This window comes from Balaenoptera borealis, assembly GCF_965194805.1.
Source record: "Balaenoptera borealis genome assembly, chromosome: 3".
Lineage (NCBI taxonomy): Eukaryota > Metazoa > Chordata > Mammalia > Artiodactyla > Balaenopteridae > Balaenoptera > Balaenoptera borealis.
Genome location: NC_138866.1, coordinates 63,898,150 through 63,914,938, shown reverse-complemented (window position 1 = coordinate 63,914,938; position 16,789 = coordinate 63,898,150). Strand labels below are relative to the sequence as shown.

The 16,789-nt window shown below is 39.9% G+C and overlaps 1 protein-coding gene across 3 annotated transcripts in view; it reads right to left on the bottom strand.

The window, feature by feature from the left end:
* Positions 1–16,789, bottom strand: part of LOC309625107 (uncharacterized protein) — a 758,084-nt gene that overhangs the window by 423,250 nt on the left and 318,045 nt on the right. The window lies entirely within an intron of this gene.

Sequence of the window (16,789 nt, the reverse complement as noted above, 5' to 3'; positions counted from 1 at the left end):
GATTAACATATACACACTACTATATATAAAATAGGTAAACAAGAAGGACCTGCTGTATAGCACAGGGAACTATACTCAATATCTTGCAATAATCTATAATGGAAAAAAATCTGCAAGAATATATATGTATGTATAACTGAATCACTTGGCTGTACAATTGAAACTAACACAACATTGTAAATTAACTATACTTCAATTTAAAAAGTAAAGGGAAAAAATAATGTGTTGCATCAGGATCTTTCTGGCATTGTTTCACTTTAAAACTATTATGAAGAATTTACTCTGTAATATCCTTAGGTGTATAAAAGGTTCATACGAATTGATTTTTTAAATCACTAAGATCTGAAATGATAAATAAGTAACAATATAAATCGATAATCACAACATCTGTATTAAAAAGTTCAGTCTAGCTCATTTAACAGGCAAAAAGTATCTCTTGTTATTTAATCACACTCCATTAAATAACAAAGGTTATGAAAATGGTAATATGCAACGTTAGCAAAGGAGCAATGAAACACACTTAAGAACGGTGGTAGAATGCAGTCTGCTACACATTCTATGTATTTCAATTTGGCGATACTCATCTGTCAAAGAATAAAGACCAAGATCACCAGAGGTTCATTTTTGTGTTTGTTTTAAACCACAGCTGAGCCTACTAATTTACCACTCAAGCCAATACACACCAATGGAGAAATTAGCAGAGTAGTTCCCTGAAGGGGAAAAAGTGTGGGTGGTGGGGTAGATTTGTTTGTGTTTTTGGTTTTGAAGTGCTAGGAAGGAGGAATGCCTGGTGGTTATTCTAACTAAGCACTGAAAATTAGCACTCTGAGTAGGCAGTTGGTTTAAACAAGTCCCATTTCACACTGGTGAGAAAAGTCTTCAGTCAGGTCTGGGGCAGGGGTGGGGAGGTCCCCTTAAAGTTCATGGTCCTTTATTAGCCTCAGCACGTTAGAACAAGTTGGGATGAAACATAACCTTTAGTTTTGATATTTCCTAGGCAAGTCTTGCTGTAAGTGACAATTTTTCTTTCTGTTCATTGATTCAACAATGAGCATGAAGAACCAACTCCATGCTGGACACTGGCAATGCAGGAGTAAGGAAGGTGGATAAAGTCCCTGCACTCATGGAAACTGCCACTTAGCAATGTGATCTCGTCACAAAAATGTTTATGTTATTTGACCTAAAATTTCCACTTCAGGAAACCCATGCTAAGGAGATAATAAATAACATGGTCAAATATTTATACACAAAGATATTCACTGGAGTATTGCTTAGCAAAAAAAAAAAAGAAAAAAAATGGAAACAACCTAAACTTCCAACAATAGGGAAACAGTTGAAAAAAATACATTCATAAAATTGACTATAAAAGGCTTAATAACATGGGAAAACATGATATAACTGTAAGCAAGGTAAATATTATGAAATAACACAGACTGTGGTCTCAATTATATTAAATGGATATTAAAAATACCTAGACAGAAATATACCTGAAGTGCTAATATTATTGGTATATGAATGTTATGAATTTTCATATGAATCAAAGTTTTTTCTCTTTATATTTTGGTTTATTTGTTTTTGTGACAGCATGTATTAATTTTATAATCTAGAAAGTTTGGCAAGCCCCTGATCCCCTCCCCCAAAAAGAAGAAACCATAACAAAAACAACCCCCCAAACTAGGCAAAACTGAAAAGTGCTCTACAAATGGCTTAACTGTGTGTTTGCAGTTAAGATCCTGTAACCTAGGACTCTGTGTCTAAAGGCAGAATTTCCATGAGAATTAATTTCATTTTTGCTCCTACTGACTCTATAGAAACTGCTCTCTCCATGGTTTACCCCAAGAGGAGCAAACAAGAGTGACACAGACTTTTCAGAGGGAGACAGTGTCTCTCACTCCTCACCCCTGGTATTGTATGACCAAGGAAAAAAAATCCCACGTCTCATTTCTACAAGCCACGGTAGTTAAGGAGACTTCTTCACATACATTCTTATCTTGAGCCTCACAGCAACCCCGAGACGTGAGAAGCTGGGAGATGTCAGCGACCCTGCCCCGAGTCTCTCACTGGCAGTAACCAGGGCATCAGGACTCAGATGCAGGCCTAGGGGCTCCAGGCCCTGTCGTGTCCATGGCACTGACAGGACCCTGGTCCATGGCAGGCATCCAAGGACCCACTTGGTGGAGTTGAGGCGGACTGGCCAGTTATTCCACCAACACTAGTCTTACTGTAAGCTCAGCTGTGTCCAGTTAAATCTACCAAAAGGCACCATAGCTGTATAGACAGTGAGATTTCACACCTATTAATACAAACTCTTCTTCCTTCCCCCTTTTCCCCTCTTTAACTTGTCTTTCCAGTGAACACAGGTGAATGGAGATGTCACTAAAGTAGACTACGCCAACACTAACATTTATTATCCAAGAGCTAAGTACTTCTATATATAAAAGTTACGGTAAATCGTTCTCTTGTCAACAGATAAAATACCTAAACACACGCTTTGATTTCCTTATTTGTCAACTGGATTGACGGGCACCTGCCCTTCCCATCCTTTCCATGTCACAGGGTTGTTTAGGGGTCAACTGAGATAAAAACGGTGCGAGAGAGCACGTGGACTAAGAGATGGCTCCTTCCTTAAGTAAGATGCTATTAAATGCAAACCCAGAGACCGGGGTCCCGTGGAGTCCCCCAGGAACAAGGAGAGGCTAGCCCGAAGCGCCCGTGCGCCAGTGCAGGCCTAACGTGACTCTGGCTGCTCCAGCCTAGCAGAAATCCCCGGTGCTATCGCAGGGGATCAAAGATCACAGCCCCTCAGCAGCCATCAAGTCGTAAAGATGCTCAAAATCGCCAGCGAGCTGCCGGGCGGGAGATGAAGTCCTCGGCTACTGGGCTGCTCGGGGCGCACGGCGCCTGCGCGCGCAGCTGCCCCCGAATAAATAAATAACCGCGCGGGCGGGCGGCTGCCCCCGCCCGGCGCTTTACCCTGCCTGGCCCGGCTCGCCGCTCACGTAGCGAGAGCGTGAGTCAGCGCGTTCGACCGCAGCCCAAAGCCGGGTGGATGCCCTGGCCCGCGCCGCCCGCCTGCACGTACCGCCGGCTCAGGACGCCCGGCGCTCCTCGCCGTGGGCACCCGGTGTGGGCTGGCGGGAGGGGCACCTGGGCTTGAAAGCCATGCGGGAGTGGGCTCGCCTTTCCCTGGCCGGGTCCTCCACGGGAACTCGACTTTGCCCTTTTCCCTGTGTGCTTTCCCACTTGGAGCCGCACGTTTGGCCCGACCCGGTGGTCCCTCGCCCTCGCCCTCGCCCAGGGTCAGGAGGTAGATGGAGAAGGGGGCTCTGGGTTCCAGCTGCAGGGGTCGAGTCCAGGGCAGACAGGGGAGGCTGAGGCCAATAAATTAAGGGAGAGAAGTCCCTTATCAATTTAATGTCACATGCAGCGGGGACTTACTCGAGTCGGCCTGCATTTCCTCAGATCTGCACCTGTTTAGTTACAACAACTGACTTTATAAGAGGAAGTTGCCTACGTGCCTGCCGGCTGAAGGACGGAATTAGAAGTACTCCCGACTGAACGTGTGAACAGAGCAGGGCCTCCTGTTCCGCTGTAGACCTACAGAGTCTCAAGACTGGGCCCCCTGAGGGCAGAAAAAATTCCAAGTCCTTCTTTGCCCTTTGGTAAAAGAGCCTTTCCCAAATTAAGGCGCGTTATAAAGCTCTCCTCTTCATGCAGCTGGGACGTGCCTGTGTCACTTTTTCAAAGCCTGTGCAAGGGGGTAGGCATGTTATGGGGAGGGAGACAGGAGAAGCATGCTCACGAAGGGAAAGAGATAGATGAGGAAGGGAAGAGGAAACGTTAATTAGGAAAGGAGCACTGAAGAATGAGTGAAGTGATTAACAACATTATTGCGCCCCTAATGTGGGTCAGCACATCTGGGAACTGGAGATGCAAAGTGGCTCCCATGGTCCCTGCCGTCAAGGGTTCACGGTTGAGAGGGGGACACCAATTAAGCAGAGGGTTAAACATAAGGGAGACTTAATGCAATGGTTCAGCACCCAGGCTCGGGAGCCAAGCTGTCACCATGCCAGTTCTGCAGCTTACAGCTTACATGTGACCTCACCCAACCGATTGACTGTCCCCACTCCCCCACTTCATTTTCCTCGTTGGAAAAATGAGAATGGTGAAAACAGGACTTTTTAGGACTTTTCAGAGAACTGAATACATTAATACAAGCAAAGTCCTTGAACAATGCTGTGCATTCACTAGGCGCTCAATAAATATTGTCAACAGAATGAATGAAGGAGACCCAGGCAGGGCCAAGTACAGCAAGGCAGGATGTGTACTGCACAACTCCAGAAGTCACATACACATAGATGTGAATGGAACTTTCCAGAGCTGTGTGGCGTGGTAGTCCTGAGTACAAGGGTCTATTTTAATATCGTTCATAATAGCAAAATATTAAAAATTCAAATACATTTATTCATGATTAAAATGTGGTACATTCATAAAATGGAGTACTACTAAAGCCATTAAAAGGAATAAATTACATCTATGTGTATCAAAATGGATGTCTCCAAAATATATTGAATGAAAAACAGTAAGTTGCAAAATGATACACACAGCATGATGCCATTTATATAAAGAAAGCAAACACACAAAAAATTCTGTATATTTTATATATGTGTGTGTTTTTTTAAATGCTGGATGAATACCCACAAACTTAAAGGTACCTCTGGATGGAGGTAGAGGGATTAGGATTTGAAATGGTGGGCATTAGGGATTTAGTCTATTCCATATTGTACTAATTGTCTCAGAGAACAATGTGCTTATATATCCTGTAGGTTTGTGCTTTTTTAAGCTATGGATATGTAAAATAAAACCACAAGCAAATATGTCAACACTGGCTAATTCTGGGTTGCAGGAATATGGGTGATCATAACTTTTTTTTTAATAGATTCAAAAAATATATTTGATAACTTTTGATCATTACTTTTTCATTTGTATTTTGTGCATATTCAAATTTAAAATAGTAGAGGGGTGGGAAAGGGAGGGTGGGAGGGAGACGCAAGAGGGAGGAGATATGGGGATATATATATATGTATAGCTGATTCAGTTTGTTATACAGCAGAAACTAACACACCATTGTAAAGCAATTGTACTCCAATAAAGATGTTAAAAAAAAAAAAAGTCACTTAACCTTTCGGTGCCTTGTTTCCCTCATATATCAAAAGGGAAATAATAACTAGATTTGTTGTGAGACAAAATTCAATAATGAGAAAGTACTTTGAAAAATATGAAACTGTACCAGTATGAGGCAATTTTGTTATTATATAGCCTAAGTTGCTTTGGCCTTCTAATTTTTGTTGAAATTAAACATTTGAACACAAAATATCAATTTTGTAAAGAGAATATAGCAAAATAAACAGTAGTAAAAATATAAAATAAAAAATAAAATAGTTAACAACCTTGCAGCGGAAGTGGTATGAAAGTTATGGAAGGGGTGGGCCTGGAGGGCATGTCCTGGGTAAAGCTAGGCTCACTTGCCCAGAACCTTTGGTCCCAAGAGAGTACAGAACTGGCTTCCTGAGCCCCCTCTATTCTAACTGCACCCTACGGCAGGAGTGGGTGCCTCTGGCACACCAGGGCTGCCAGCGGTCTGGGCCGCGCCTTCCCTGAGTGTGGTGTTGCTGGGGCCTGTGCTTTGCAAGTTCCTCTTTCAATCTTTAGCCTCCCTAAAATATGGCATGCTCGTGCCTGCTGGGGAAACACCAGATGACCGGAGAACCCCAGAGAGAGGGTGCCGTGCTCCATAAGTGTGCCACCTACGATACCGAACATTTCAGTAAGCTATTGAATGTCACACAGCAAGTGAATGGTAAAGGTGGCCATAGAAAATGAATCCAACTCCCATCTGTGTGGGCCTGCTCTCCCCAGCCTCTGCTGAGGCCACTTTTATGGGTGTTGCCCTCTTTGGGAGCAGCTCAATGCAGTGGTCAAGATTACGGGCTTTGCAGTCACTCACACCTAGGCTCAACTTGCCAAGGACTATGATTTGGGGCAAGTTACTCAACTCCCCTGAGCCTCTGTTTCCCCTTTATCAAGTGGGGATAACTGCCATGCTGGGAGGACAGAATGGGAGCCCTGGGTCAGGGTGGCTAGGTGTGTAGCATCAGGAAGAGAAGCCTCTTGATAACAGAGCCTGTTTGAAAGTGGAGATTATTTCTTATCCTATGGCTGTCCTTAACCCTAATAAAGGGTTAAATAGCTGTGTAGGAAAGGATGAAAGCCCTTGCCTCCATCACACGACACTGATCTTGATAGTGACATTCTAAGAGAGTTTCAGGCCTAGGGACAGTTGTTTTAAGAACGCCACTCCCACCCCCCTTAAAGAACCAGTTGTAGTTTTGTTCCTTAATAGCCAAAATGATCCACTGAAAGCGCCATCTCCAAACAGGATGCTCTTCCATTAAAAAAAATATATCACTCAGATACCAGTGACTTCTGAAGGAAGCAGACGAAACTTCTGATTTCAGTGAAACACACCAAGAATTCCTTCTTTCTCCCTGGGTTGCTTGTTCTCCCTGACACCCATAAACGGAAGTGTCTACGGGACTTTTAACTCAGTTGTGCTGAAAAGTCACAATTTAAACCCGATTCCCAGCTGCTCCTTTAGAACAAGTTGCACGAGATGCTATTCAGTCCAGCTAGCCCTGGGGAGGGGTAAACACTTACAGATGGATGGTGGGACGTGCAGAACGTCAGGGGAACATAATCAAGCAGAGGGAAGCATGTGCTGTGACTAATAAAGAATGACCTGGGGTGTGGCTGTCATGAGAGAAATCACCTCCCCACAGGTTCCGGCACCTAAGAAAGTTGGGGAAAACAATGTCTGACTCCCAGGCAGTGTTTACCCAGCCAGGGTGAATGTGGCTTCAGTAATCACATTCGTGCTTTTCCAAGCTACCCGCCTGTGTTTTGTTCAGGAAGGGGATGCTGCTGCAGGGAGAGTAAATGATCTCCTTGGATAAGCCCCATGTCTAAGAAGCCAGCAGCCCAGCCCACAGCAAGACAGAAAAGCCCCCGCCCTCGGCCCAGGCCTGAGCAGAGATGCCCAGACATTTTCCCTGGGCCTCCCTGGCCCGACACTCCTCCCCGCCCTCTCACCAGGGTTTGGCTGGGTACGTAGGGAGGCTCCTGGCACAGGCCACCACCATCAGCTCCTCCCTCTCCTTTTCTTTCTACTCCAACCATCCTCCCCAAATCTAAGTAAAATGTCAAGTTCTGAAAACCCTCCCTGTGTAACATTTCATAGATCCATCCTCCTTCTCCAGCTACCCTAGCTGAGGCTCCAGATCAAGGTCAACATCAACAGTGATAAATCATGTTGATAGTATGTGCCCTTGATCTGATGCAATGAAAATGACAGTTAACTTCTGTGATCTTCCTCCTCAAAACTATAACCCCAGTCTAATTGTGAGGAAGACATCAGACAGATCCAAGTTGAGGGACATTCTACAAAATACCCAACCAGCACTCCTTGAAACTGTTAAGGTCATCAAAACCAAGAGAAGTCTGAGAAACTGTCACAGCCAAAGGGAGACTAAGGAGATGTGATGACTAAATTGTAATGTGGCATCCTGGATAGGATCCTGGAACAGGAAAAAGGACATTATATAAACGCTAATGAAACCTAAATAGAGTATGGTCTTTAGTAGTTAATAACAGTGTATCAACATTGGCTTATTAATTTTGACAAATGTGCCATACAAATATAAGATGTTAATAATAGGGGAAACTGGGTGTGGTGGTATATGGGAACTCTCTGTACTATCTTTGCAGTTTTTCTGTGAGTCTAAAACCATGCTGTCAATGATGAAATCAAATAACAAATTAAAAAATACCTTGAGGCAAATGACAATGAAAACACAACCATACAAAATCTGTGGGATGAAGCGAAAGCAGTTCTTAAAGGGAAGTTTATAGTGATACAGGCCTTCTTTAAGAAACAAAAAAATCTCAAACAAACAACCTAACCCACCACCTAAAAGAATTAGAAAAAGAAGAACAAACAAAACCTAAAGTCAGCAGGAGGAAGGAGATAATAAATATCAGAGAGGAAATAAGTAAAATAGAGATTAAAAAACAATAGAAAAAAACCAATAAAACCAAGAGCTGGTTCTTTGAAAGGGTAAACAAAATTGACAAACCTCTAGCCAGGCTCACCAAGAAGAAAAGAGAGAAGACCCAAATAAACAAAATAAGAAATGAAAGAGGAGAAATCACAAGTGATACTGCAGAAATACAAAAAACCGTAAGAGAATACTATAAACAATTATATGCCAACAAATTCTACAACCTAGAAGAATGAACAACTTTCTAGAAACATACAGCCCACCAAAACTGAATCAAGAAGAAATAGATAACTTGAACAGATGGATTACTAGAAGTGAAATAGAATCTGTAATAAAAAAAAAAAAAACAACTTCCCTACCAACAAAAGTCCAGGGCCTGATGGCTTTACAGGTGAATTCTACCAAACATACAAAGATGAACTTATACTGATCCTTCTCAAACTCTTCCAAAAGATTGAAGAGGAAGGAAAACTCCCAAAGACATTCTATGAAGCTACCATCACCTTGATACCAAAACCAGACAAAGCCACTACCAAAAAAGAAAATTACAGGGCAATATCTGTAATCAATATAGATGCAAAAATTCTCAACAAAATATTAGCAAACTGAATCCAACAACTCATAAAAAAGATTATACACCACGACCAAGTTGGATTCATCCCAGGATGATAAGGATGGTTCAACATACGCAAATCAATGTAATACACCACATCAACAAAAGAAAAGACAAAAGCCACATGATCATTTCAATAGATGCAGAAAAAGCATTTGATAAAATTCAACATCCATTCATGATAAAAACTCTTACCAAAGTGGGTATAGAGGGAACATATCTCAACATAATAAAAGCTATTTATGACAAACCCACAGCTAATATAATACTCAACAGTGAAAAGATGAAAGCCTTCCCACTAAAATCTGGAACAAGACAAGAATGCCCACTCTCACCACTTCTCTTCAACATAGTATTGGAAGTCCTAGCCACAGCAATTAGACAAAAAAAAGTATTCAAATTGGTAAAAGGTTTTCAAAGAGGTAAATTTTTCATTATATGCAGATGACATGATAATATATATATATATATATATATACACACACACACACACACATATATATATATATATATATATATATATACACACACACACACACATATAGAAAACCCTAAAGACTCCACACAAAAACTACTAGAACAGATAAACAAATTCAGCAAGGTAGTGGGATACAAGATTAACATACAGAAATTGGTTGCATTTCTTTACAGTAAACAAACAATCTCTTTTAAAATTGCAGCAAAAATAAATAAATAAAATACTTAGGAATAAACCTCACCAAGGTGAAAGACTTATATGCTGAGAACTAAAAAACATTAATAAACGAAACTGAAGATGATTCAAAGAAACAGAAACATATCCCATGCTCTTGTAATGGAGAATTTATATTGTTAAAATGGCCATACTACTCAGAACCCTCTTACACTGTCAGTGGGAAATGTAAATTGGTGTAGCCATCATGGAAAACAGTACGGAGTTTCCTAAAAAACTAAAAATAGAATTGCCATATAATCCAGCAATCCCACTCCTGGGTATATACCCAGACAAAACTATCATTCAAGAAGATACATGCACCTCAGTGTTCATAGTGGCATTATTTACAATAGCCAAGATATGGAAACAACCTGAATGTCCATTGACAGGTGAATGGATAAAGAAGATATGGTATATATACACAATGGAATATTACTCAGCCGTGAAAAAGAATGAAATAATGCCATTTGCAGCAACTTGGATGGATTTAGAGATTATCATACTAAGCAAAGTAGGTCAGAAAGAGAAAGACAAATACCAAATGATATCACTTATGTGTGGAATCTAAAATACGACACAAATGAACCTATCTGAAAAACAGAAACAGACTCACAGACATAGAGAACAGACTTGTGGTTGCCAAGGGGGAGAAGGGGATGGGGAGGGAAGGATTGGGAATTTGGGATTAGCAGATGCAAACTAGTATGCATAGGATGGATAAACAACAAGGTCCTACTGTATAACACAGGGAACTATATTCAATATCCTGTGATAAACCATAATGGAAGAGAATATGACAAAGAATATATATATCTATAACTGAATCACTTTGCTGTACAGCAGAAATTAACACAACATTGTAAATCAACTATATATTTTAGTAAAATTAAAAAATTTTTTAAAAACATGATAAAATATAAGGTTATTAAAAATAATAATGGGAATTCCCTGGTGGTCCAGTGGTTACGACTCGGCACTTTCACTGCCGTGGGCCGGGTTCAGTCCCTGGCTGGGGAACTAAGATCCTGCAAGCCATGCAGTGTGGCCAAAAATAAAAATTTTTTTAAAATAACTGTGTGTGTATAGGGCAAGGAGCTGGTTGTGGATGAGGGTAAGGATGGGGATAAATCAGGAATGTCCTTAGGGTGGCACATCCCCTCTTGGCCTGAAAAATCCTAATACCATCAACTCCACCCACTCCTACCTCCCAACCACCAACAAGGGTGGCTCTTCAAATGTCTCTTCCAACAAGAGGAAGACATTTTCTTTCGTTTCTTGACTATATTTCAGAGAAGTAAAAACAAACCAACAACACACAGGGTACTCACTACATTAAAATTTAATATATTGCCCTGTCACGATAATGCAGTCCTAAATTTCCCTTGCCACTTTATTTACCACTACCTACCCTGCGTACATCCCATGGTTTAGTCAAATTATTCTAGAGTAGTGGTTCTCAAACTTTGCTGTGCATCAAAATCACCCGGCAAGCTTGTTAAACAGATTCCTGAGTTCTTCCCTCATTAGGTCTGGAGTGAGGCCTGAGCGTCTGCATTTATAACGAGTTCCCAGGTGATGTTGATGCTGCTGGTCTGGGGACTATAGTCTGAGAGTGAACGGTCTAGGAGTTTCTTCCTTACCTACTCACTTTTCTTCCTTCTCATCCCTGTGCCTTTGCACATTTGGAGTCCCATCTGGAATGCAGTCAACATATTTCGTACCAGACATGCCAATAGATTTTTAGGCTACAAGAGTGAACAAAAGAAATAAGGTTCCTATTCTCATGGAACTTATATTCCAGTAGTCAGACAATACATAAATAAATATACAAGAGAATTACAGATGATGGAAAGTGCTCTGAAGGAAATAAACAGGCTGATAGAACAACTAATTAAGAATAGGAGGGATATGGACATTTCTTGGGTACCTGGTCACCATCCATTTTCCCCATTTCCCATTCTTACACGATCATGAATTTCTCAGCACTGTTTGGTGGGTGGGATTGGCTCCGCCCATAGCTCCAAAGGCTAACTGCCTTAGACAGTTTGCACGGCAATCTTCCCGGCCCCGGTGGTGTGGTGGATACTGTGGTTCCCAGTTCAGATGTTACTGGGCAGCACACATGCACCCAGCTGCTGTGAGTATAGACTGCTAAGGCACACAGCTGCCCCTTTCCTCCAGAGAACCGCCCCGGCTGACAGGAGCTGCCTAACTTAGGGGCAACCCTCAGCCAGTAACCGACTGATATGTGGGCACAAAAAGCCACATGGCCTCCAAGGCCACATTGCCTCTGTGTTGTAGTTTATGTTCCCTTTGTGGATCAGGTCAATGATAGAGTTGACCTGATTTTGTAACTGCTCAACATCTTCCCTTTCCTTATCCTGCTCCACTCTCCCCCTCACAGGTGTGTCTGACAGCCTTCCTCCCTTCCTTCCTCCCTCCCTCCCTCCCTCCCTCCCTCCCTCCTTCCCTCCCTTTCTTCCTTCCTTCCTTCCTTCCATTGCCATGCTGCACATAGGGTCTCCAGAACTTATTCATCTTGTAACTGACAGTTTGAACACTTTGATCAACATCTCCCCATTTATCCCAGCTCCCAGGCCCTGGGATTACCACCATTGTACTCTCTGTTTCTATGAGTTTGATTTATTTAGATTCCACATATAAGTGAGATCATGTAATATTTGTCTTTCTCTGTTTGGCTTCCTTCACTTAGCATAATGTCCTCCAGGTTCATCCATGTTGTTGCAAATGGCAGTATTTCCTTCTTTTAAAAGACTGAATAATATTCCACACCTTTGTCCATTCATCCACTGACAGATATGTAGACTGTTTTCATATGTTGGCAATTGTGAATCATGCTGCAATGAACATGGGAGTACCAGTATCTCTTCAAGACAGTGATTTCATTCCCAGAAGTGAGATTGCTGGATCATATGGTATTTCTTTTTTTTTTTTTAATTTAATTTAATTTATTTTTTTATATAGCAGGTTCTTATTAGTTATCCATTTTATACATTTTAGTGTATACATGTCAATCCCAATCTCCCAACTCATCCCACCACCACCACCCTACCACTTTCCCCCCTTGGTGTCCATACGTTTGTTCTCTACATCTGTGTCTCTGTTTCTGCCCTGCAAACTGGTTCATCTGTACCATTTTTCTAGGTTCCACATATATGCGTTAATATACGATATTTGTTTTACTCTTTCTGACTTACTTCACTCTGTATGACAGTCTCTAGATCCATACACGTCTCATATGGTATTATCTATTTTCAATTTTTTAAGGCGCTCCCATATAGTTTTTCATAATGGCTATACCAATGTACATCCCCACCAATAGTAGGTAAGTGTTTCCTTTTTCCACATCCTCACCAACACTTATCTTTTGACTTTTTTATAATAGCCATCCTAACAGGTGTAAGGTGATATCTCATTGTGGTTTTGATTTGCATTTCTATAATGATTAGTGATGTTGAGCATGTTTTCATGTACCTGTTGGCCATTCATATGTCTTCTCTGGAAAAACATCTCTTCAGGTACTTTGACCATTTTTAGTCAGGTTATTTGGTTTTTTTTTTTTTTTTAACATCTTTATTGGAGTATAATTGCTTTACAATGGTGGGTTAGTTTCTGCTTTATAACAAACTGAATCAGCTATACGTATACGTATATCCCCATATCCCCTCCCTCTTGCGTCTCCTTCCCACCCTCCCTATCCCACCCCTCTAGGTGGTCACAAAGCAACGAGTTGATCTACCTGTGCCATGCGGCTGCTTCCCACTAGCTATCTATTTTACATTTGGTAGTATATATAAGTCCATGCCACTCTCTCACTTCATCCCAGCTTACCCTTTCCCCTCCCTGTGTCCTCAAGTCCATTCTCTACATCTGCGTCTTTATTCCTGTCCTGCCCCTAGGACATAGAACCCTTTTTTTTTTTTTAGATTCCATATATATGTGCTAGTATACTGTATTTGTTTTCTCTTTCTGACTTACTTCACTCTGTATGACAGACTCTAGGTCCGTCCACCTCACTACAAATAACTCAATTTCATTTCTTTTTATGGCTGAGTAATATTCCATTGTATATATGTGCCAGGTTATTTGGTTTTTGTTTGGTTGGGTTTTTTGGGTTTTGTTTTCTGTTGTTGTTATTGAGTTGTATTAATTCCTTATATATTTTGGATATTAACCCATTATTAGATATATGATTTGCAAATATTTTCTCCCATTCTTAAGTTGCTTTTTCATTTTGTTGATTGTTTCCTTTGCTCTGCAGTGTGATGTAGTCCCACTTACTGATCTTTGCTTTTGTTGCCTGTACTTTTGGTGTCAAATCCAAAAACTCATTGCCAAAATCAATACCAAGGGGTTTTCCCCTCATGTTTTATCCTAGGAGTTTTATGGTTTCAGGTCTTAGATTTAAGTCTTTAATCTGTTTTCAGTTGATTTTTGTGTATGGTGTAAGAAAGGGTCCAATTTCATTCTTTTGCATGTGCATATCCAGTTTTCCCAACACTATTATTTGAAGAATCTATCCTTTCCCCATTGTGTATTCTTGGAACCTTTGTTGAAGATGAATTGATTGTATATGGATATGTTTATTTCTGGGCTCTCTATTCTGTTCCATTGATCTATGTGTTTCTTTTTATGCCAGTAGCTACTATTTTGATTACTGTAACTCTGTAATATAATTTGAAACCTCCAACTTTGGAAGTGTGATACCTCCAAATTTGTTTTCCCTGCCCAAGATTGCTTTGGCTATTCAGGTTCTCTGTGGTTCCATACAAATTTTAGGATTGATTTTTCTATCTCTGTGAAAAATGCCACTAAATTTTTGATAGGGATTGCACTGAATCTGTAGGTCACTTTGGGAAATACAGACATTTAAAAAATATTAATTCTTCTAATCCATGAACATTGAATATCTTTCCATTTATTTGTGTCTTCTTCAATTTCTTTCATCAATATTTTATAGTTTTTAATGTACAGATCTTTCACCTTGTTGGTTACAATTACTCCTAAGTAATTTATTCTTTTTTGATACTAATATAAATAGTATTGTTTTCTTAAGGTCTTTTTCAGATAGTTTATTGTTAGTGTATGGAAATGCAACTGATTTGTGTATGTTGATTTTGTATCCTGAAACTTTACTGAATTTGTTTATTAGTTTATTAGTCTTTAGGGTTTTCTATATACAAGATCATGTCATCTGCAAACAGAGACAATTTTACTTTTTCCTATCTGATGTGGATGCCTTTTATTTTTTTTTCTTGTCTAAATGCTCTGACTAGGACTTCCAGTACTATGTTAAATAGAAGTAATGAGAGTGGGCATCCTTCTCTTCCTAATTTTAGAGGAAAAGCTTTCAGCCTTCCACTGCTAAGTATGATGTTAGCTGTTGGCTTGTCATATATGGCCTTTATTTTATTAAATGCTTTTTCTGCATCTATTGAGATAATCATATGATTTTTATCCTTCATTCTGTTAATGTGGTGTATCACATTTATCGATTTGCATATGTTGAATCATCCTTGCATCTCATGGATAAATGTTACTTGATCATGGTGTATGATCACTTTAATGTGCTGATTTGGTTTGCTAGTATTTTATTAAGGATTTTTGCATCTATGTTCATCAGGGATAGTGGCCTGTAGTTTTTTTTCACTTGTACTGTCCTTGTCTGGCTTTGGTATCAGGGTAACACTGTCCTTGTAAAATGTTTGGAAATGTTTCCTCCTCTTCAGTTTTTTGGAAGAGTTTGAGAAGGATTGGTATTAATTCTTCTTTAAATGTTTGGTAGAATTCATCAGTAAAGCCATGTGATCTTGGGTTTTTCTTTGTTGAGGAATTTTTGATTACGGATTCAGTCTCTTTTACTTGTTATTGGTTTGTTCAGATTTTCTATATCTTCATGATTCAGTCTTGGTAGGTTGTATGTTTTTAGGAATGCATCCATCTTTTCTAGGTTGTCCAGTTTGTTGATGTATAACTGTTCATAGTAGTCTCTAATGATCCTTTGTATTTCTGTGGCATCAACTGTAATGTCTCCTCTTTCTTTTCTGATTTTGAGTCTTCTTTTCTTTTTTTCTTATTTAGTCTACCTCAAGGTTTGTCAGTTTATTTTTTCAAAAAACCAACTCTAGTTTTGCTGATCTCTTCTATGGTTTTTCTAGTCACTATTTCATTTATTTCTAGCCTGATCTTTGTTATTTCTTTCCTTCTGTTAACTTTGGGCTTTGTTTGTTCTTCTTTTCCTAGTTCCTTGAGGTATAAAGTTAGATTTTTTACTTAAGATCTTTCATTTTTCTTAATGTAGGTGTTTATCACTATAAACTCACCTCTTAGAACTGCTTTTGCTGCATCCCACAAGTTTTGGTATGTTGTGTTTCCAATTTCCTTTGGTTCAAGATATTTAAAATTTTTTCTTTTTGATTTCTTCTTTGACTCATTGGTTGTTTAGGAATGTGTTGTTTAATTTCCACACATTTATGAATTTTCCAGTATTTCTCCTGCTACTGATTTCTAGTTTATATCACTGTGGTCAGAAAAGGTACTTGATACCTCACAGGTATTTCTCAAAGAGCACTTACCACCTGAATCCCTAACTCAGGTTCTGCTTCTGCAAAAATGACCTAAGATAAATGAGCACAAGACCCATATCCAGATTATCAGGGCCAATGTGTATTTGACTCAATAGCCACACTTTGGATGAGCTGTTGACAGCCTCTGGGGAGAAGAGAAGAATCACACAGGAAGTAGAGGAAGGAAGCAGAGTGAAAAATGGAAAACAGATATTCATCATTTTGTTTAAACTGTGGCCAGATCTATGACTAGTTACTTAGTTATGTGAGACAATAAATTTCTTTCTTATAAGTCAATTCAAACTAGAATTTCTGTTACTTGCAAGGAAAATTATCCTACCTGATATAGGAGGGTCATCAGAGGTGACCCTGAAGTGACATTTAGATTGAAATTGAAAATAAGAAGGAGAGCCACCCATTATATATCTGAAAAAAAAAACAAACCCAGTAATTTGAAAAGATACATGCACCCCGATTTTCATAGTAGCCTTATTTACAATCGCCAAGATATGGAAGCAACCTAAGTGTCCATCAACAGATGAATGAATAAAGAAGATGTGGTACATAAGTACAATGGAATACTACTCAGCCATAAAAAAGAATGAAATTTTGCCATTTGCAACAACATGGATGGACTTGGAGGATATTACACAAAGTGAAATAAGTCAGACAGAGAAAGACAAATACTGTATGATATCACTTGTATGTGGAATCCAAAAACTACAACAAACCAGTGAATATAACAAAAAAGAAACAGACTCACAGATATACAGAACAA